The sequence below is a fragment of the Phymastichus coffea genome, unplaced genomic scaffold, assembly GCF_024137745.1.
Source record: "Phymastichus coffea isolate CEN01 unplaced genomic scaffold, Cenicafe_Pcof_1.1 PCOF00002, whole genome shotgun sequence".
NCBI lineage: Eukaryota > Metazoa > Arthropoda > Insecta > Hymenoptera > Eulophidae > Phymastichus > Phymastichus coffea.
Window position 1 is genome coordinate 15,148,179 of NW_026706813.1, and position 24,630 is coordinate 15,172,808.

Genomic DNA, 24,630 nt, shown 5'->3' on the forward strand with positions numbered 1-24,630 from the left:
AATTTAATTTATTTTCTAAATAGGTTCAATATGGAAAGAAAAATGTAAAATCATTATATACGATAAGTTACATGGTTTTTTCAAGATACTAGGTGAATTTTTATTTTTTGTGAATGATTCTTGATTGATACGAACAATTTTTCTTTAAAAGCAGCAAAAAAATATTCATCGAATAACATAACAACGCTAATTTATAATTACGCAATAAATTTTTGGCCTACATGTATAGAAACAATCAAATTCTTTATCAAATCCATTCATTGCATCATGTATCTAAAATTATTAGAAACACCCTCAATTTACGTAGATGGAACTGTAGCTCTTATCGTATTATCTTTTCTCACTAAACACATGGTATTATGTATCTGAAGTGATTAATTAATCATGGTAACAGAAATATTAGAATCCTACTCCATTTACATTGAAGAGAGTTGTACATTCCTTTTATACTAGTTATAATTTATTTTATTGGCGAGAGTTATCATAAAAAACATTATTGTAAATTTCAATAGTACCTTCAATATAATTTACATAATTTTACAGTATATTATAATATATTGCCTGCAAACGCAATGAAATATATAATGTTGATATAAGAATTCATCTTACAATATTTCTAAATAATTCGTTACCTTGTGCCTAAAAACATTTAGCACTGCTATTTTACATATATTTGCTTCTATCTAAATAGATAAATAGAGAAATAGTGTGGCAGTTCAGAAACACAAAAAAGTGAGTAAAAACGTATAAAATTACTCGATAACTACTAGCTTTTACAATAATTTTAAAGTTATTATTTTCATTATATGTTATTTTGCATTTTTACGGTCATTACTGTAGGATGAATCAGATGATTTGGAGTATATATATGCCTAATAACTGCTTCTATTTTTTTAGATTATAAAACCATTATTTATATCGAGATGCAATATATATTATAAATCGTTTATCTATTTATTAATATAAATTTTTCTATTGGCTATTTTATTCTTATTGAATAAATGATGGAATTTCTTTTAAAAAATCACTAAAACCAAATGTATATTCTTACAGTTAATCATTAGGTCTCCCATTCTTACGGAATCTAAATAAGCGTGAACCGTTATAAAACGATGATTAGTTAAAAATTTTTTTTATTAACATTAACACAAGTCGATTTTTAATTTTGGTGATCGTAGGAATTTATAGTGCGATTTTCTATTTATATGTTGCTCTGAAGATGCAATATGAAATTTGATTATTTTAAAAAATTAAAAAAAATAATTTTAAATCACTTTGTAGATATATGTCGGTAGCTGATATTCTCGTAATTTCTGTTTGTATATTTATTTGTTTATAATAAATTTTTTAAAGAATATATACGAAATTTGTACAAATATTGCACGAAATTTGTACAAATTTTGTACTTAATATTCGAATTTTTTCTAACAATTGATTAAATAGAAATAGAAGTATATGATGCCCTATTGCAAAAATCCAGCTGGATATCTATGTGGACTCGTATGGATTCCAAGTGGATTGGAAGTGGAATTCCATGATAGATTTCCAAGTGGATTCCAGGTGGATTTCTAACAAAATCCAAGTGGATTTTTAACGAATTCCAGATGGATTTCCAGGTAGATTCCTAGCAAAATCCAAGTGGATTTTTAATGAATTCCAAGTGGATTCCTAGCATAATCCAAGTAATTTTTTTAAGGAATTCCAGACGGATTTCCAGGTGGATTCCTAGCTAAATCCAAGTTGATTTTTAACGAATTCCAGGTGGATTCCTACAAAAATCCAAGTGGATTTTTAACGGAATCCAGATGGATTTTTTGCATTATGGATGATTTTCATTATATTATTTCTAATACATATTAGGCACTGATGAAATGTAACTATCACTAGCAATATTCAAATAAACACATGTTTTGTCAATATTTTTTGTTTCGGTAATATTAATATCCAAGTTTATTTGTATAACTTGCTTTATACGATATAATTCATCAGTTATTGGATGATTATCACTTATGACTGCGATCTTCTTGTATATGGTGTACTCTTTTCCATCCTTCATATTAATGATAACTATAGAATTTCTATGTAGTCACCATTTTTCAAAATTGCATATGAATTGTCTGATCTATACAATAACTTTTCGCATGACTTATATACACATCCATTTTTGACCATTTTTCTATAGGCTCTTACTTTTTCTATTGGAAGTTAGAACTTTTCAATAATACCTTCATTGGTTACTGCTCTTCCAAAATATCTGTATGCGAATTTAACAGTTTTTTCTATGAAACCATTTTCTAAATATCTGACATATTCTGTACATAGTGAATCTTTTATTTCCACCTGTTTTTGTAATTTTATTATACTTTCTTCAAAAGATAGGTAACGACATATTTGTCTCAAGACGCTTTTGGCAGCATAAATAGTTTTTTTAATTTGTCCATTACCTGATTCGAATACGTAGCCACTGTGAGCATACAATGGCCCCAGTCAGCAACACTTTGCGTTAAGTGTAGTAATTGATGAACGCTATAAGTCATCGCATCGTCCGTATAAAGGAGTTGAGTGTTAGAAACAAACTTCTTTAAAAGGAAATCTGCTCTTTGTAATTCAATTATAGTTATTTCTGTTTACAACAATGTATGATAGGCTTCTGCTAACAAAGACCAGTAATTCATGTAATTAATTTTTCAAATTAACATTAAATCAAAAACCAGTTATTCTTTCAAATGCTGGGATTTCTTGTGATATAAATTTTAATATTGGTATACTATAAAAAAGAATCCAATTTGACCACTCTATTGTTTTCCAAAATGCTCGATCACTTATTGAACGTGACAGTCGTACTAATAGTGTAGGCACTTTGAAATTTTTTAGATATTGATTAATGATCGCTACTTTACTTTTAGGAATTGAATAAGGCTCGTCTGATGAACTAAACCAATAGTTGCAAAATTGTTTACCTACACCTAGATCACCGCAGTGCATAGGGCACGGAACAAAGCCATCTATTATATTAAAATTATTCAAAAGTAACAAAGAAGATACATTTTTCATGCCAAAAACAGGAGCATTTGATTCAACTGATCTTTGCATTAGGTCGAACGTATCAACTGCTGTTCGTCTTGCAGGATATTCATTCAGTATAGGATACATCATAGAATAACCAGTATTATGGCGAACTCGCATATCTGGATGCAAACACCAGCTACACCCAAAATAGCCATTAAACTCAACAGTGCCTTGCACAGATGCACGCGTGACAGTATCCACGCAGCAGCACAATCCATACAAATACAAATTCCTTGTTTCATTTTGCAGCTGGTATCTTGTTTTATTTTCAGACAATTCATTTATATGGTCGACAAAGAGGCGCAGAAAATATGTCATGTTTGGTTTATCACGACCAAATCACAGCGCACAAGTAATGGTCTTTTTAGAACGAATATTTAGTGGAATTTCATTCACAACCATTTGTATTGGTCATACCGAATATTTGGAACTTTTAAAAGTTGGACTTCCATCACTATTGAACGTAACAGTTAAATAAGACACTTTGCAATCGTCTGGTAATGATGACACAAATTGTTTGTATTTTTGACCATCATAAATATCTTGAAAACCAACAGTGTGTTCTTTATTTCATCAAGAAACCATATCAATATAGAAGTCTTCATTCGCTTCGACAAGATTTCGTATTTCACTTATTACGTTGATTGTCCCAAAATAATTAGTATAAGAAGGGTCTTTCAAGTTTACGTTATCATCGCACACTTCACAAAATATCGTTCGCTGTCCTTACATATCTACTATTCCTACGGTTGGATAAGTTTTGCAATATTTCATTATAGCTAGAATTATTTCTAGTTTACTAACACTACTCGTCTGTCGTACTAAACTACTCGTCTGTAAATTAAGAGGCTCGTTATATTCTTCATCATGTATGATTTCATTTAATTTTGTATATCTATTTTCCACGATCTCATTATCAACTAACAAATTATTGAAATCTTCTTCCTCGTCACTACTATCGTCGAAATAGTCGTCATTATCTTGTGATATTGGATCAATAGCCTATAATAAGTAAATTAATTAACATTAGTTTGCTATGACAAATTATATTTTGACGAGGAATCAAATATTGATAAAAAATTATCTACAATTCTTAAATAAGATAAATTAATTAGTAGTAATAATGTAACTTTAACTAATTAAATAAATAATAAGTAATGAATTAAAAAAATAGTTTAATCAAGTAATTTAAGAAGGTACGTATTTCTTTAATTTTAAGTATCAATAGTAGAATAGGTGCTATGGAACTTTTCATGTTCTACCAAGCTTTAAAAATGCACCGACGTATTTTTTTATTTATTTGAATATTTTGAAAATAAATTTTAAGGCTACCCAACTTACATAAATTGTTTAAAAAACTTGTTTAAAATGCTATATATTAGTTTATTTATTTACAACTTATATGTTACATTTGGTTTTCATTTCTTATATTACAATTGTGTCTCGTATCCAGTTTATGTAATTGATAATGTATGTGTTGTGTGTGTGTGTATGTGTTTTGTGTATATGTGTACGTATGTAGGTGTGTCTGCGACTCTTGCGTTCCCGTCTTCTGCTTCTGTCTGTTCAGCTTTTCTTTCCATTTTTCTGTTGATTAATCTTCTCTTCCTCTCTCTCTCTCTCTCCAAGATCTGCCTTTTCCGCTCTTCTGTTTTTCTCTTTCTTGCATATTTTCTTTTCAACTTTTTCCTTTGTTACTTTCTTTTGCCTTTTCACTTTTGCCTTTCCTTTGCTTTTGCTCTCATTCTTGATAATCATTTCATCTATCTTTCTCCTTATTAGGGCTTTGACACCTTTTTCTTATTTCCTATTGCTCCCTCTGCCTTTCCTTTCCTCAACCTCACTTATTTTTCCTTAGTATCTTATAATTTGTCTTCTAATTTACCTTTTTCTTTCTCTTCTTCGATTTTTCTTCTTTTCCATTTTGCTTCATCCTCCAATACCTGCTTCCTCTCGCTTGTGTAGTTGCTAGTACTTGTGTTTTGTGTGTGTGTGTGTGTGTGTGCATGTGTATGTTTATGTTTGCGCGTGTGTGCGTGTTTTGTGTGTATGTGTGGGTATGTAGATGTGTCTGCAAGTCGTGCTTCTCTGTCTTCTGTTTCCGTCTCTCCTTAGGGTCTTGCAGTTTCGTCCTCTTGTTTTTCTTTTTCTTTCTTCTCTTCGTTTCTTCTTCTTTTCCATTTTATCTCCATCATCCACGCTATCTTTTCTTTGCTTCCTATTATTATTTTTTCCCATTCTTTCGCTTCCTTTCTGTTTTTTTTTCACATTTTTCTACTATGTGTTTCCAATTTTCTTGCTCTTTCATACACATTCTGCATCTCTTACTTTCTTTTTTTTCCCAATACCTGCTTATGTATCTTGATTTTTCTAGTTTTTCTTCTAGTTCTTTTTCTTCTTTTTTCTTTAGCTCATCTCTTATTTCTTCCCAAAACTCTTCCCTCATTTCATCTCCCTCTTCCCTCTCTCTATATATTTTACTTTTTTCTAGCCTTTCCTCTCTCTCCTCCTTCTTACCCTTTTTATCATTTTCATTTCTTTCCCTTTTCTTTAGTTCTCTCCATGCTTCTTTTTTTATTGAGCCATCTCATTCTTCTCTTATTTTGTTTTCATACCTCATTGCTCTTTCTAATGCTGTTTCTTTCATTTCTTGTCTTCCTGTTTCCCATCGTATTAAGTAACTTGGCGTGCTTCTATCTAATCCTAATATCCACTTTATGTATTTTAGTTGTAGTCTCTCTATTTCTTCATATCTCTTCCATCCCCAGATTTCTACTTCATACGTAATCACGCTTTTCGCCAGTGCATCGAACAGGTTCATCCTTAGCTCCCAATTTTATCTAAATAGCTTTTCTCCTAGCCCCCATAGTCTTCCGAGTCCCATATTTATTTTCCCTTCTACTTTCTTTATCTGCTTTTTATTTCCGTTATTTCTGCTTATCACATATCCCAAATAGTTGTACTCTTTAACCATGTCTATCTTCTTCCCTTCCCATTCGAATTCTTCTTCCTTCCCCCTTCCTCCTCCTCTCCTGCATTTCATCATCTTTGATTTTCCTACATTTAACTCTAATCCCCTTTCTTCCAGGTATCTTTTTAATTTTTTCAGCATTGCTTTCATTCCACTTTCACTCTTTGTCATCATCACTATATCATCTGCATATCCTAATGTTCATATTTTCTTCCTTTTTATCACTACCCCTCCTTCCTGCCCCTGCTTGATCTTCACTTCCAGGTCGACGAAGGCAAGATTAAATAGCGTGGTGCTCAAAGGGCACCCTTGCCTTACGCCTTTGTAAGTCTCAAACTCCTCAATTATTTCTCCTCCAACTTTTACCTTACTCCCTGTTTTCTTGTATATTTCTTCTATTCTTTTCCTAATTTTTCTATTTATCCCTTTCTCTTTTATTGTTTCCCATATTTTCTTCCTCTTTATCTTGTTAAAAGCGGCCTTCATGTCGGCAAAAAATACAAACAATTTTCCTCCTTTTTTCCTTATTTCCTTCCCTATTATTGTTTTTAATATATATATATTGCGTCCATTGTTCCTCTTTTCTTCCTAAATCCCATCTGCGTATCGCTTAGCGTTTCTTTAGCTTCTAGTTCTTTTTCCAGCTTTTTCCTCAGTATTTCCGTATATATTTTATGTCCCGTGTCCATCAGCGTTATTCCTCTATAGTTTTCTACTTCTTCTTTCCTCCCTTTCTTATATATTGGTACTATTATTCCCTTCCTCCATTCTTCCGGATATCCTTCTCCGTTCCATATTCCGTTTAAGCATTTTGTCATAGCTTTTATCAAGCCTTCCGTGCCTTCAATCCACGCTTCATTTGCTATACCATCTTCTCCTGTGGCCTTTTTCTTTTTATTTTTCTTATTATCTCTTTTACTTCTCTTTCTTTCATTTCTTCACCTTCCTCTCCTTCGCTATCTTCGGTTTCTTCCCCTTTGCTTTCTTCCTTATCTTTCTCTCCCAGTTGTTCCTTGAAGTGCTTTAACCATTCTTCTTTTCCTATATTTTCATCTAATGCAATTCTTTTCTTCCTATTGCCATTCACTTTATCCCAGAATTTTCTTCTCGTCTTATCTTTTCTTATTTCTTCTGCCACTCTGTTCCCCTCATTTTCTTTTGCTTTTCTTATTTCCTCTCTGTATTTTCTCTTTGCTTCTAGGTATTTGCCTCTGTCTCCTTCCCCTTTTCTTACCTTATTTAACTCTGCCATCACCCTAGCCCTTTTTATCTTACATTCTTTTCTCCACCAGCTTTTTTTTTCGATCCTTTTTTTTTCTTATCTTCTTTTTTACAACTGCGTTCATCACTCTATTTTTTATCTCTTTCCATTTTTCTGTTCCCTCTATTGCGTCTATTCATCTCTGATACTCCCTTATACCTTCTTCGCTCCAGTCGTCTATCATTCTTTCTTCCTCTTCTTTTCTTTCTTCCGCACTTTTATCTCCCAATTCCACCTCTATTGGTAAGTGGTCCGAATTTACTCTCTCTTTTATTTAAACCCTTTTTATTGCCTCACCACCTTCCTCGTTACCTACTACATAGTCTATCGTTGACATTCCTCTCGCTCCTATATATGTTATTTCTCCCTCTTCATCTCCTTCTTTTCTCCCATTCGTTATCACTAAGCCCCTTTCTCCTAGCCATTTTATCATTTCTTCTCCCTCTGCGTTTAACACTTTATCCTTGGCCTTAATTTCTTCTAGGTTTTCTTCTGTCTCCCATTCTCTCCCTTCATTTCCTGTTCTTGCGTTGAAGTCTCCTCCTATAATTATTGTTTTTCCTCTGTTCTCCTCTATCTCTTCGCTTAGGTATTCATAGTTTTCCTTCTTCTCATGTTGCATATACACCGATGCTATCATGTATTTCCTCTCTACGATCTTTATTTCTCCTACTATTACCTCACTTGTCCTTTCTTTCTTCCATTCAACCTTACTCATCCCTTTCCTCTCTGTTACCGCCATTATTCCTCCTCCTATTTCTCTCCCCCTTCTTCCTTCCCTTCTTGAGTCTCTCCACTCTATGTTGTACCCTTTCAGTTATTTCTCCACACCAGTTCTTGCCCCTTGTCTCTTCATCCAGGTTTCCGTTAGCCCTATTATGTCGAATTCCCTAACATATTCCCAGTCGTCTTCTTCCATGCTCCTCATCCCCGCCACGTTCCAGAATAGTATCTTTATTGCCTTTCTTCCCTCTCTCTCCCTTCCCTCCTCTCTATCTCTCTTTTATCCCTATTGTTTTCGAAACCCTTCCGCCCTTTGTCCTACCATTTTTCCCTCTTTCTCGCTCCACCATCATTCTTCTTCCTCTGACTTCACCCCGTTATGCCACATCTTTACCTCTTTACCTTTACTTTTTATTTCTCTCGCTTTCGTTCTTACTTCCTCTCTTATCTTCCTCTGCTTCCACGTCCAGTCCTGATCTATGTATATCTTTTTCTGTCCCAGCTTCGTTTTCTTCTTCATATTCCTTCTTTTTGTTCCCATGAAGCGCATCTAATTTGCCACATATTTTTTCCTCTTTCTCTCTGATCATCCTTCCCCGCTGTCCCTCCTATTCTTCTCAGATTCACTATCTCTCATTTTTAGTTCCTCCCTTAACCAGTCCTCTGCCTCTCCCTTCTTTTCCCATCTTAACTCACCCTCTAAGTCTGTCACTATTATATTGTTTATCCTACTTTCTCGATCCATTTTTTCTCTCATATACTCTAATTTTTCCTTTTTGCTTACTTCTGTTCCCTTTTGCTTCTTGTTTCCTCCTTCTATACTTTCTTTTAGTTTCACGCAATCCTCTTCCAACTGGTTCATCCTCTCTCCCCATTTTACTGCAGTTTCTTTTCTCTACGTTCTGCTTTTTCCCTTTCTTCTTTCGTCTCTTTCTTTCTTCTCTCTCTCTCTTGTTCTCTCCTAACTTTTCCTATTTCTTTCTCCTATCTTTCTTCTCTTCTTTCCCCCTCTGCCTCCATTCTTTCCATTTTTCCCATTATTTCTTTAAATATTTCTGTCCATTCTTTCCTTTCATCCTCCCATGTCTCTCTTAAATCCCTTATATCTGCCCGTATCTTTTCCATTATATCTTCTGCATCACTACTTTTTCCCATTTTTCTTATCGTGTTGTCCAATCCTTCTGCCCCCTCCCCTTCCATCTCGCTCCCCTCGCTTTCACTCTTGCATCTCTTTGCCTCTCTCATTTCTCCTCTATTATTCTCCGTTAGCCCCTCTCCGCTCTCTCACCCCGCACCACCTTTACTTTTTTCTTCTTTTCCTCCTCTGGGCCTTTCTTATCCATCCTTCCACCTTTATCTCTTATTGTTTCTGTTGTCACAAATCTTTCCATCACTATCCCGTACGCCTTAATTCGACTCTCTAATTCTACTCGTGATCCCACCTTTATTCCCTGTCTTACCTTTTCTGTCTCCGCCTTTACTTCTTACCGCCCCTCCTCTCTACCTACCTTTTCCGCTTCCTAATTTTCTCTCTTAACCTAAACTTTTCTTTTTTCTTTATTCCTCTCTCTCTCTGCTTTTTCCTACTCTTCTCCAAGCCTCTCTCTCTCTCTAATCCAGTCCTCTTCCGCCTCCACGCTCTTTTCACCTCAAACGCTATTTCTCTCCTCAAACACTTTTTCTCTTTAACTTTCTCACCAAAACTCGTACTCATAGCCAAGACACGTCCACACTCTTCCACCGGCCTTCCTTCTCCCTTAAAATGCTATATATAAAACTTCAATTCAACGCTTTATCAATACACCTCCGACATCAATAGACTTTTTGGCCCTCGCCCCATGCTCATACATTTTTTGTAAAAAAATGGGTGAACTAACATGAGCAAGGAGCTCTATGGATTTGACCTAATAATGACTTCTGTAGACTTGGGGGTTGAGTTTTACTTATTCACAGAAGACTTTATGCACTGGTCATACACCTCCAGCCACCACCTACAAATATTCCGTCCTTATCCCACCCCATTCATCAATCATTACAACAAGCGATAACAGAAGACTCTTAGATAGACAATCATTTATAGAAAATTATATAGATCCATTTTCTTAAATAATATAAAAGTATGGTTAAATATATGGCTGGCTTATTAAAGCATAAATAACTATGGCTAAAAATATGGAATTGGTACCAAAGCCCTACTTTTCCCATACTTATTTTATTTCATAAGGAGCGAAGCCTGTATCTATACGAAATTGGTAGGGGAAGAGAAGAGGAAAAAGATCTTCAATATAACAATTTAGTATACACGTATTGTAACGGAGTGATTTATTATTAATATATTGTAGACTTGTAAACTTCAATATTTTTAGTCTGAAAGACTATCCCGAAAGCGGATACATTAACAATAATCCTGATATATAGAGAGAGAGAGAGACCGTAGGTCGCCTATTATTAAATTCAACAGCATATGTATCACGTAATACTCAAGCGACAATATCAAGAATCATGGTGATCAACCGTAACTTAGGACGTTATAAAATATCGATAAACTAGCGATGAGCAAGGTAAGACAGCAAGCAAGCCAGACATCAGACACTGATATATTGCCGAAGTAACAGTTTGCGAGTGACTTTTACTCTTTCTCATGCAAACAGTTAACTGCGCGGTTCCTCGCGATCAGCAACTTCGGTACGAATCGACCTCTAAATGGAATGTACATATAAGCCGATGCCGTTTTCTGCGGAGAATGAAAATCGCGTATAGCTTTCCATTTAATTGCGCTTTGACAAAAGCACGCCGCGAAGGCGGGAGAGACAGTTCTCTTCTATCACGCTTTCGCGAGATTTGCTGAATGGAATATGCAACGACTCGCGAAGCTGATTAAGCAATTAGCCCATTGACCGGCGACATTGGCGAATACGTCAATGGGCGGGTCATCGCGAGGCTTTTTTTTCGATTGCAGGAGGACTCGCGACATTCGGTAACCGGCAGTTAAGCAGTAAGGATGTGCGCGTAAAGTCTAAGTAAGGGTGTCGAATCCTTAAAATTAGAAAGGTCCATTTAAAACCGAAACATTAAATCTTCTTGTAAACCTCAAAGTATAAGTGTTAATTTAATAATGGTGTCGATACTTCTGAAAATTCGTAATTTCAATTTAATCGAAAACTTCCGATATTCCCTCTCGTCTTGTGGAGTGTGACTGGCTGTGAGCGGTGCTTTAAGCACAATCATTTCCTTGGCAAGCGACGGACTGCAGATCGTCAAACAAATTAAAAGGAAACAACAATTCAAAAGGTAGCGAAGGATACCCGCTACAACAGGTTCTCCCTTTATTTCTTTTTCTTTTTCGATAATTTTCGCTTACTCTCGGCGGATTTTCCAAGTAAATTCAATTAAATATTGATAAATTCCGGACGTAACATTTGGTGACACACGCGGTGGGATACCTTTCTTACAAAGGTATTCGTTGCTCATAATTACAATCGTACTAAATTAAACAATTAATTTATTAATAGTTAATTAACTAACAGAACAAATCGAAATAGTGCTTATCAGAGTTTGACATTTTACAAACTCAAAGAAATTTTATTTCTCTTTCATTTTATTTTAACGCTTTATCTTTAGTTTTCAGATCGCAATTTTAAACATTTTTTTTCACTGATCAAAAAAATTAAACAAAAACCTAATTTTGCAAAAGAAATTTTACCTTTTGCTAGAAAGAAATTAAAAATCTGTCCCTTGTGTCACTGGTTTTATTTCTCTTTCATTTTATTTTAATATTTTATCTTTATCTTTCAGCTCGCGATTTTACATATTTTTTTTACTGATCAAAAAAATTAAACAAAAACCTAATTTTGCAAAAGCGTAACTTTCATCTTCACAGAAACAGTTTAGGAAAAATAGCAATGTTAGAAAACGGTAGCAGAAGATCGTCACCCTTAGAACAATATAACGAAGAAACAAATAAAAACTTACTTGAAAGAATTAGAGGTAGTGATATTAACAAAAAACAACTGGAGGAACTACAGTTTCGACTGTTTAAAAAATAACAAGAACTTGAAGAACGAGAAGCGGCTATTCTAGCCGAAGAACAACAGATCAAGATAGAGGCTAAGAAAATTGCAGAACAAGTAACCAGTGCCCTCGCAGAAGAAAATAAAAAAACTGTTGCTTTAGACATCGAAATTAAACGGCTAAAAACTACTCTCCAACAAATGCAAATTCAAAACCGAGACACACTTCCTTTCTAGGTTCCCTCTAGTACTCTATTAGCTGAACAAACAAGAAAAAAATTTCGGATCCTTGCGCTGATATCCGAGCAACATTAGTAAATTATTCAAAACAGGATGAAGCGTCCAGTCAGACTACTGCTGAACAAAATTTAACAGTACCCGTCTCAGTTACAATTAAAGAAGCCCTTACAAAGGTCCCTTCTTTCGATGGCACGAACTTACCTCAATTCCTACGCGCATATCGCCGTGCTCGGAGGCTGGTGCCGTCGGAAGCTCAAACAGAATTAATAAAACTCCTGACGAACAAGTTAGATGGCAGGGCCTATGTGGCTATCGAGGGCCTTCAATTCACTAACTTCGAAGATTTTTCGACACAGTTAAGACCAGTCTTTTCACCAAGCACCAGTGCTAACACTTATCGCGGCAAGCTTGCGGGGATAATGAAAGAATGCGGCGAGCTCATATTAGATTATATTAATAGAATAACCAACATTAGAGACTGCATAGAAGATGTAATTAGAAATGAAACAAGAACAGAATTGTCGTTAATAGAGATGGCAAAATTGGATAACGAAACTATAGAAGGATTTCGCGATGGTCTACATTTCAATTTTCGCTGCCGACTAGAAAACCGGAAAGGTATGACGCTGTAAGAAGTCTTCAACGACGCAATAAAGGTAGAAAAACAGATTCAGAGAGACAGGCAAAAACATAGCGTAAATGAGTCACGAAAACCATTACCGATAAGCGGTAGGCCTCCTCACAACCAGGATAACAAACTAAAGCCCATCAACAAATGGAACGGCCAGCCCAACGAACACAAATGCAATCAACGTCATCACCGGCGCATCCCAGTCCACAAAGGAGGCCTAGAAATTCAAATCTACCACCGCCACCTAAATTCGAGAAAAAACCATACGACGTAGAAGCCAATTGTACGCATTGCAAAAGAACCGGACATCATATAACTGACTGCCTAAGTCTCAAGTATAAAGTATGGTGCGACGAACAAGAAAGAAAACTAGCGGGAAACGTACAGGCAGCCCCGCAAACCCAGGGCGCTTCGGGGCCTGCCATGAACCAGCGCCCAGTGAATTCAATTCTTACAGCAATAGAAAAAAACCAATCTACCATATAAATTTAGGATGCTCAGAGGTAATACCAGCTATTGAACTTACATCCGACAATTTTTATAGAAAACAAGTCGACGCTATGTTAAATTCAGAGCCAAATATAATTAAAATATCTGCTTTATCCCGCGACCACTATATAAATTTACAAAACGCACCCTTAATCGGTGGAGTAACAGGCGGAGACATCTGCGCTTTAGGTACCACACTAATCTGTCTGGCAGATTCTCAAACTGACTTTGTCGTTGTAACCGATGATTTTCCCATAGCTACAACCGCTTTATTAGGAGCCCATTTTCTAAAAAGTAATAGAGCATGCGTTGATTTCGCGTTAGAAACAATGTTACAAAAATACCGGCATATACAACTTTAGTTCTCAGACTATCCCTTGTAAATCCGATTTCCTTTTACAGAGGTTACATACTTGAATTAGAGTTCTGTGACTCAAATATTAAAGCAGGAAATATATTAGTCGACAATTTCGATGGTTTACTGGATCTCCCAGTCACCAATAATAATTCGTTTTTAGTCAAATTGCGTTTTCCCAAACTCAATCTTTATCCGGACGCTATGTATTACCAAATGAACATAACGACAGGCTTTCTGAAAGATCCAGAAGATCACGAATCAAGTTATGATCACAAACAGGAATCGGTTTCTTCTTTTCCGACACATATATTAACTGATAATATGAGCAACCCGGAAAACGTAAACGAGAACGAGAACAGCTCGATGAAAACCACTTATGAAATTAACGATTTTACAAGAATCGTAAAGAAACTAAAGCCTAACAAAAATAATAACGTAAACTGAAACAAATTACCTATAAATGAGGGACCACAGGCTGAGCAAGCACAGAACAGGCCTCATTTATTGGTTCAGAATTATGTTAAAGAAAACGCCCCTATCACAATAGATAATGTGATACAGAACTTAAATATTTCAGTTCAAGAGTATGTCGAAACTAAGAAAGAAATATTAAATAAAAACAGCGAAATAGAAATCAATCAAACCCATGTACTTGCTACATTTAAGCTCGACTCAGAAAGCAATACATACAAAACGTTTGACGAAACATCAGGTTACCCAGTTACGGAAAATTTTCCATCAGCTCCCAGCATTTCAAAACCTCAAAATCATTCGGGTTCGGGTTCAGATCGCAGTCGAGTCGATCAGATTATAGATCTGATTAACTTCGGTGAGTTACCTAACGATAAAATACAGAGATTTCGAAACTTAGTCGAAAAAACGGAAAAAGCTTTTCATTTACCTACTGAAAACTTAACGTCCACCAACGTGGCAAGATACAGAATAATAACGACAGATGACGTCCCTGTACATATACGCCAATATCCAATTCCACAAAAGATGCAAGAAATTGTTGAAAATGAAATTGTTAAACTCTTAGCAGCTGAAATTATAGAACCATCGGAAAACGATTATAACGCCCCTCTTATTGTCGTACCCAAACAAGAAAATAAATAGAGAGTTGTAGTCGACTTCCGAGAGTTAAACAAAAAAACTAAATCTGATCCTTATCCGATCCCGAATTTAATCAATAATCTAACGCAATTAAATGGTTCTAACATAATCTCGATACTTGACATGCAAACTGGATTCCATCAAATTGAATTAGACATTCCAACGCATGATAGATAATGTACTAAGAGGTATTCAAGGAAAAATTGTATTCGCATATATCGATGATCTTAACACCTTGGCAAGAAACATCGATGAGCATGATCAGAAATTTCTTTTGACAGCAGAACTATTTATAAAAGCAAACTTAAAATTCAACCCTAAAATGTGCAGGCCCTATCGCGAGGAAGTAAACTATCTTGGGTATGTGCTGACTCCCGAAGGAATAAAACCAGATTCTAAAAAAACAGAAGCAATAAAGAAGTTTCCATTACCAGAAAATCCAACTGCCGTAAAATCATTTCACGGATTAGCCGGATACTACCGAAGATTTATTCCAAACTTTTTCAAAATAGCAAAACCCTTAACAGATCTACTTAAGAAAGACGTCCCATTTACCTGGGGAGAGCTCCAACAAAATTCCTTCGATTACCTAAAACATTGTTTGACGTCTGCACCAATCTTAATCCATCCAAATTTTGAAGAACGATTTTTTGTAACCACTGATGCCTCAAAATACGCTATAGGAGGATTTCTGAGCCAGAGACGGGAACATCTACAGTTACCAGTTTGCTTTGCCTCTATAATACTCACCAAAGCTGAAGTAAATTACAGTACAATAGAAAAGGAGTTACTCGCAATAGTATATTGTATAGAGCAATTCATATACTACATTTTCGCTCGAGAAAATGTGGCTCGGAACAATAGCCACTTGTTTGGCTACGAAATTTCAAAAATCCAAACTCTCGTTTAAAAAGGTAGGAGTATAAGTTATCAGAATACGACTTTACCATTATCTATAGCTTTGGTAAAGACAATCGTGTCGCTGATCCATTATCTAGATATCCACCGTTACCTGAAGATGTACTTGCAATCAGGAAACGAGAAGAAATGGAATCAAAAACGGCGAGCGCAGAGTTACCAGTAAAGCGTCCAAAGTATGATAAACAAAAACACGAACTAATATACAAAAAAGACGAATTCATTGCCGTAAGGACGGTTGATGATTCGTTCTACTTATGCAAGGCCATGCAGGATATATATAAACACTCACACAGAATCAAGATCCGATGGCTGACTCAGGATAAAAACGACAAGACGCTCTTCAATACGGACTGTGATGACAAGATTTTAACTGCATTTTGACAGACGTGTATCACCAAAAGGTTCCAGGAACGACATACCGTCTTTCAAATCAAAAAAGAAAGAAAATAGAACAAATCCTGAAGAACTTCATTAACCCATTAACGTCCAAAATGTCAAAATTTCTTGCACGTTTTCAAAGTGATTTTTTCCTATGTAATTGGCGTTGAAAAAATTCTTGAACCACATATTCTGATGTAAAATTGCATGCTCTTTCAGAATCCGTTGCCAGAAAAAACACCTAAATTTTCGAAAAAAAAAATTTTTAGGATTTTTTTTCGAAGTGTTACGGTGAAGATATCACCTTGCGACCGTGATCAAAGGTGATCATGGGATTTGAAGTTTAACAGGGAATTTTTTTGTTTACCTTGAACCATCGCTTCTTTACAAAATGGCAGAATAAACGAATTTTTTTTTTTTCAATCTTAATCAACTTTTTTCTCAAAATCTATGGTCTTTAGAAAAAAATTCATAAAAACAAAAATGCCTTAGAATCGCTCGAGGAACATTCTCAAATTTTTTCAGAATTTTTTGAGACAATTTTTGATTTTCCGGGAAACTTGGGAAATGGAATTTTCAAAATTGTCTCCAAAAATTCTGAAAAAATATTAGGATGTTTCTCGAGTGATTCTAAGACATTTTTGTTCTTATGAATTTTTTTCTAAAGTCCATAGATTTCGAGAAAAAAATTGATAAAGTTGAAAAAATAAAAATTCGTTTCGGCCGCTATGTTCTAAAAACCTATTGGTAAAAAACGATTTCTGTGCAAATTTTAGGAACATTTTTTTACTCTTAGCGTTACCCAGAGACTACGGCGTGGACGTGGTAAAATTCTGTCTCCTTTGGGGTGCTTTTTTCCCGTGAGTCCCCTTGCCTCTCACGTCTCGGGGTGCTTGTTTTCCGTGAGTCCCCTTGCCTCTCACGTCTCGGGGTGCTTGTTTTTCGTGAGTTCCCTTGCCTCTCACGTCTCGGGGTGCTTGTTTTCCGTGAGTCCCCTTGCCTCTCACGTCTCGGGGTGCTTGTTTTCCGTGAGTTCCCTTGCCTCTCACGTCTCGGGGTGCTTGTTTTTCGTGAGTCCCCTTGCCTCTTACGTCTCGGGGTGCTTGTTTTCCGTGAGTCCCCTTGCCTCTCACTTATTCATACTTTTAGCTGTGCTTTTTTAACCAACATTTATTGCAAATATTTAAATTACATGTTTTGCAGAAAATTTTTGTTCTTATTGGACAGTTTCCATTCGAACAAATCCTCAATTTGTCACTATTAGATCGTTCATGTGCTTTACTTTTGCGACTACTTTTTTGTAAGTAGTATTTGGCAATCGAAATAGTGAACTCTTTTATTTCAACTTTTTTCTTTCCATCGTTAGCAGCATTGAAAATTACAAGAGAATTAGTAATAGACGCCTGTATAAGTCTCATAAAAACTACCCATGTCCATTTTTTTGATCGTATACTTGGGAGTATGTCATTGCAATGTCCGTCATGCAGGTCAACACCTCCCATGAATTTGTTATATAGGTGAAAAGCTTGCGGAAAAGGTATTTCAATTTTAGATTTAGCCTCTGCGCTGTATCTTTTTGAAATAGATAGAGGATTGACACCTGCTGCAGTTGAAGCTATTGAGACGGGCTTCGAATCCATGATAGAAATGAAATTTATGCCACTGTTTACGTCGTGCTTCACCACATATGTCCCTCTTGGAGCTTTCTTATCAAGCACATTTTTTTCTTTGACTCGATTATCTCTGATAGTACCAGTGCATATCAAACGCAATCTCTTCAAATGTAATACCAAATCCATATTCGTGAAGAAGTTGTCAAAGTACAGATGAAATTGAAAAATTTTGTTATAACTTATTATTTGAAAAAATGGTTGTAATAAATATAATACTACTCGTGAACCTAAAGCACATTTAGATAACTTATCTCCAATTTGAGAATTCTTGCCGCAATAAAGATCCAAATTCAGTAGATAGCCGTCCGAAGTACACAAGCCCCAAAATTTCAGACCAAATTTTATCGGTTTTCCTCGAATAAATTGTTTCAAAACAGTTTTTGAATAGGATTTGGCCATCATCTCATCAACGGATAGAGCAGTTCTCCATATTCCGAATTTCATGATGTTATTTTGAAAAAGTTTCAGTAGAGAACGAACGCGCCATCCTCGATCATTTGAATCTTTGTCTTTGTTTTTTGAAAACTTCAATTTAGATTTTGTGATTTCAAATTGTTGGCGAGACATTGCAGAAGAAACTACTTCATTAGATAAATACGGATCAGATGACCAGTAATCTCTCTGTGATTTTCTGGGATTGAATGTAGAAAAAATAACTATTCCAATAAAAGTATCAAGATCTTTCAATTTCAGATCATAACCATTGTCTTTACCCGCATCAATAATATATTTTTTCATTTCAATAGAAAAAAAGGTTTCAAACAATTGAAAAGGTTTGCTCCTACGTATTTTCTTTTTTTCGATTCGGACAATAATACTTTATCTTCACAAGAATCAGGGTGTAACTTTTCACCCTCAATCCAAGTGAATTCATGACCTTTTTCAAGTTTATCTTGTTTTTCAGAATAATTTGCACGAGCTTTATTGTAAGTGATATTGGGTATTTCATGTTCGCAATCTGAATCAAAATCGGAACCAGAATCATCGGAACCTGAATAGTCAGGATCCGGAATCAATACGTTGCGTTCTGAATCACTATCTGAAGAATCTGATTCATATTCAGAAGATCTTACACGTTTCCGCGACATAATGTATGAAATTAATGATTTCGTTTATTTATCACTCATCCGTATGTACAAAAACACGAAAGAAGAGAACAAAAAAAGACGAATATTCATGAATACATGAGACCAAAAATTACGCTTATCTGCCGAAATGAAATGGAAATAAAGGATGAAATTTTTGTCGGAATCTATAAGTCTTTGAAAAAAGAATGAAAATAAGTTAGAATCATTCGAGCAATATTAAAATTTTTTCCAAGTTTTCGTAGACAGAACGTTTTTTTACCAATAGGTTTTCAAAACATCGGCCGAAACGAATTTTTATTTTTTCGACTTTATCAATTTTTTTCTCGAAATCTATGGACTTTAGAGAAAAATTCATAAAAACAAAAATGTCTCAGAATCACTCGAGGAACATTCTCAAATTTTTTCAGAATTTTTTGAGACAATTTTTGATTTTCCGGGAAACTTGGGAAATGGGATTTTCAAAAATGTCTCAAAAAATTCTGAAAAAATTTGACAATATTCCTCAAGCGATTCTAAGGCATTTTTGTTCTTATGAATTTTTTTCTAAAGTCCATAGATTTTGAGAAAAAAATTGATGAAGATTGAAAAAAAAAATTCGTTTTTTCCGCCATTTTGTAAAGAAGCGATGGTTCAAGGTAAACAAAAAAATTCCCTGTTAAACTTCAAATCCCATGATCACCTTTGATCACGGTCGCAAGGTGATATTTTCACCGTAACACTTCGAAAAAAAATCCTAAAAATTTTTTTTTTCGAAAATTTAGGTATTTTTTATGTTTCAATCGAGCATATCTCTTTTTCTGTGAGCTTTATCATGATTCTGGCAACAGATTCTGAAAGAGCATGCAATTTTACATCAGAATATGTGGTTCAAGAATTTTTTCAACGCCAATTACATAGGAAAAAATCACTTTGAAAACGTGCAAGAAATTTTGACATTTTGGACGTTAATGGGTTAACATGGAATTACACAAGAAAACTAACGATATTAATTCTCCACGAAACCCGACAAATATTCAATCGGCAGAAATACCCACAAGAAACAGAACAGCATCGGACATAGTAAATACTTCTATAGACTCTCTCACCGACTTAGAAACAAATAGAGACGACATACATAGGAATGACTTAATGAATTCCCCCTTAAACAGAGAAACATTAGTTAGCTCTGACGATTTAGCAAATGTAGAAGACGACCCTATGATGGGAATGAGCTTCAGAATCAAGATTGACCCTCAACAAGTAATACAAGCTCCAAAAAGGAAAGCAGTAAAAGGCAAGATCAATTAGAAAATGTCTCTGAAGACGAGTTGGATGATGAAAATGTATCCGAAGTAGAATATGAATTTGGCCGTAGTGAAGTAACCAGACCGAGGCCAGCGCCTAATTCATAGAAATCAGAGACAATTTCTTACTTGTGAAGGATAACCTCATCTACTTTGTAACACTCAAAAGCCAACCAATAGATTCTGGAGGCATTGCCCTTCAAAATGCAGATGAATTTCCGTCTCAACATGAATTAACACTTGGTAAGGCAAAAGTCCATCAGAATAAAAACAAATATCTAATAGCACTGCCGATAAAGGAAAACATGAGAATCACAATAGACCCAGAAATTTTGGAAAGTACAATAGAATCTCTCTTAAATGTATGCCTCTCACTTAGTTTCACTTCCGTTAGAATATCAAAAACGAGCAGGACTGACGATACCGAGTGGAACGAGATCGTCGATCTTCTCAAAATTTATTTCAAGGAAAGCCAAACTAAAATCTTGATTTGTAAAAATTTAATACCGCTACCAGACAGTGCTATTAGAGAAAAAATAATCACTGACATTCACGAGTCCCCGATAAATGGACATAAGGGTGTCACAAAAACTTATAAGCGTATTCGACAGGATTATTCCTGGCCGAATATGAAAAAACAAATACAGGAGCTCATTGATATCTGTAAAACTTGTGAGATCAATAAGCTCCGCAGACAAAAAATAAAACAACCAATGATTTTGACGGATACGCCCGGTACTTGCTTCGAAAAAGTAGCGTTGGATACGGTCGGACCGTTAGAAAAAACTAGAAAAAACAACAGCTATATCTTAACAATTCGATGCTTATTAACAAAACACATTACGTTAGCACCGCTTTCAAAAACAAACTCAAAAGCAATAGCAAATGAATTTTTAAGAAAATTCATTTTTATTCACGGTTGTCCGAAAATAATACTAACAGATCAGGGAACAAATTTTATTAACTCATTGATAAGGAACATGGCTAAGCGTTGTTGCATTAAAACCTGTAACACAACAGCATATCGACCACAATATCCAACGGTAGTATCGAACGCATGCACCATTCAATGACTGAATGGTTAATGAACTACACTAATAGTATAAGGGAATGGGATACGTGGTGAGAATGCTCTACTTTTTCTTATAACACAAGCATTCATGAGGGCACGAAACTAACATCATACGAATACGTATACGGTAAACTAGCCTGCGTGCCCGGTCCAAAAACTCGTCGAGCATTTCCAACATCTATTTCGTGCTCAACCCCCACGGCACAGCCTAAAGCCTGACCTCCGTCAGGAATCAATCTTCTAACCAGATCTTCTATTTCCTCCAGCTGTGTCTCCGTGACCTCCCACAGTCCTACCGGTGCGAGAAATGCCATACCATCAATTCCAGCCACTTCCATTGGTACTTTCACCTGGGCGTCCTTAAGCCATAATTCATCCTCGTCGGGATCCAAAACTGCGCAAAACTCTCCTATAACGTTCGCGCCTACGTAGCAGTCATCCGTGAGCAGTGGCGTAATGGTGACTCTGAATTCCTTCGTGATTCCTCCTACTTTAAAGGGAAACATCATGTGACCAATTATGGAGTATGGATGCCCATCAGCGAACCTTGTATCGCCCGTCCTAGTCACATTCAATCCGAGTCCCATCTCCGATGCCAATCTTATCCCTAACTGATCCTTGACCGTGGATGAGGCGCCGGTATCATAGAGTGCTCTAATTTTAAAGTCACCTATGTCTACCCGCAACCACCACCTGGTCTCATACTCTGGATCATGTCCATGAGTTGTATCTTTTCCTCCATTCGTCGTGCTTTAGGGCGGCCTTTTCCCTTCCGCTGCTGCTACGACGATAGGCTTGTTTCCACTCGTGGATTCCTTCGGCAGGGGAGCTTTTTGTGTGGAGAGGCCCGAACCTCTCAAGTCTTCGGGTTGTTCGATTCTCACATCAATCGACTCTTCCCCCTCCACCACGACCTGTATGTGGCCATCTAGTCCTTCCAGGATGACCACTCCCCTCTTCTGCCGAGGACTGTCATCGGGATCGATCGCCTTCTGCTCCAACGTACCGCTAGGTCCTGGGCTCCCTTGATGCCCTTCCAGGACCTGTTTTGATCGCTGGGTCGCCGACAACTTGCTGTTTCCCATCGACGACCCGTAACGAGAGGTCGAATCTATTGGAGGCGCGAAGGTGACCTCTTCTCTTCGCTCTCCTTGCTGTATCCCTTTCATAGAGTACTGTATCTCTGAATGTTAGAGTTGATGACCTTTAACTCCGTCTCGGATACTTCGCATTATAATCACTTTATTCACTACAAAGTGACTTCGGATAGTTTTGAAGAGGGTTATCCAGTTTTCTGTAGTTATTGTTTTGTTCGTTAGACAAAAAGCAGATGATACTGTTGTTATGTCTCAAGACGTATCTTTATTCATTTACACTCTTTAAAAAGTGCAATTCCGAATTTCGTAAAATCAAAATTATGTACACGTCCACCAGAAAACTATACGGCAGCAAAACACAAAGACCATACTCAGCATTACACAACGCACATTGAACTCGAAAGGAAAATTACCCAACTACACACAAACATCAGCGATTAATTAAGCACAAATCTATGTATATAAGACGAACCACCTGTAAAGAGTCAGTCATTATTGTTACTCCGTACACGTCAGTTCGACAATTGACGAATAAACTTTACATATCGACGCTACAGTCACGTGCAAGCCTGTTCGACAATTTGGCTAACTATTCAATTACTACTTGTCAAACTATACTATTTGATCTTAATAAATACGCGATCCATTAAAAGTGAGAACGTGCAACTTCATTATTCGACCTAACCAAATACCGAGATCTACAATACTGAAAGTACTCCAGAGACTGTAAGTACAACAAAATAATAAACCACATTCATTTCTATCCATATATCATATATTACTCATTACTTGTGAGTCTCAACCAGCCACTTGTATCATATTGGTACGTTTCGCACATTCGCTATTCGTAGTTTATGCACGAGACGTAACAAATTGGTTCCGGTACGAAATTAGAAAAATCATTTTATTTTATCAATTCAAAGTGCAAAATCGGAATAAATTACTTTATCCTACCAATTCAAACTTTTCAATACAATCTTCAAGGCATCAATTAATAACAAATTAATAATTTCTAATTTTGAAAGAAATTTTTTTTACAACAAATTACATTTCAACCGATTTCTTTCGAACTGAAAACACATAATATCAAATTCGTAAATTGTGTCATTTCATAAGCGCGAACCGTGCTTTGGCGTAGTAACTTGACCATCGCGCGCCGTGACTAAATAACCTGGTAGAATCTAAAACTCAGCAAAAATTTTGGAACTTGAGTCGAAATAAGGAAAGAGTAGAGAAAAAGTAGGTCAAAACACCAATTCCTTACTTACTCATATACGAATTTGTTACTTATATACATATATATATATGCATGCTTATATAATTATACTTATATGAATGCTACAATATTATTAATCGAACAATATACAAATCATTTTACGTGACTCCCTCCCAATAACCGAACAAATTTTAACTATCGATTTTTAGTTTTTTTTTAAGTTCACATTATTTCCTTTTGAACTTTCTTATAATTATTCAATACAATCTAAATTCAATACATTTACTTTTCCTTTTCTTTTCTCGAAAAAAATGCCCAAATGAGTAAAAAAATTATCCCAACTAGCAGAGTAATTTCAAACGATTCGAAGCTTACGCGATCCCAAACGCGTAGCAATTCCCAATTGAAAAGCCTCCTACATAAAGAGTTAGAAAAAAGCGCATTCAGACGAAGCAGCAAGATACAATACTCACCTACAAAAAAAGCCAAGAAAACACAAACAGAAATTACAAGAACCGAAGATTCACCAGCAACAAAATGGGAGGACATCACAGCAATAGAACGAACACAATTCGAAGCTACACTAGACAAAGAAGCAGCTAAAAGCTATAAGAAAGGACTAAAAGCAGAAATCAGATACGAAATAGGCTCAGGAACTACAGTACAAGAAATGTCGACAAGGGCAATAGACATTGAAAGCGATATAGAAAAAAGGAAATACAAAACAAAACCAAGTAGAAACTATACATATTCAAACGATAAAGAAGAGTTTCAAGAAGCAAAAATTCTCACATATCAAATATGGAGAAAATATTCACATGAAGCTCTATTTTGTCGCACAGCAGCCTGCGTATACTGTAAAGGAACAGATCATTTCTCGAATAGTTGCAGGAAAGTGCCAAAGAAAATTAATTTAATATGCAAATTCTGTAGCCAACCGAGTCATTCAATAAGTGCTTGTCGCTTAAACAAAAGACAAAATATCCACTGCCAATATTGCCAAGAAATGGGACATGAAGTAGATCAATGCCCACACA

General features: G+C 35.7%; 1 protein-coding gene across 1 annotated transcript in view; it reads left to right on the plus strand.

Moving 5' to 3' along the window:
• Nucleotides 1–293: 293 nt before the first annotated feature.
• LOC131663122 (extracellular sulfatase SULF-1 homolog) overlaps nucleotides 294–24,630 on the plus strand; it is a 566,756-nt gene continuing 542,419 nt past the window's right edge. The window contains exon 1 of the mRNA XM_058933233.1: nucleotides 294–732. The gene's annotated coding sequence lies outside the window, so the exon portion shown is untranslated. The remainder of the gene's footprint in view (nucleotides 733–24,630) is intronic.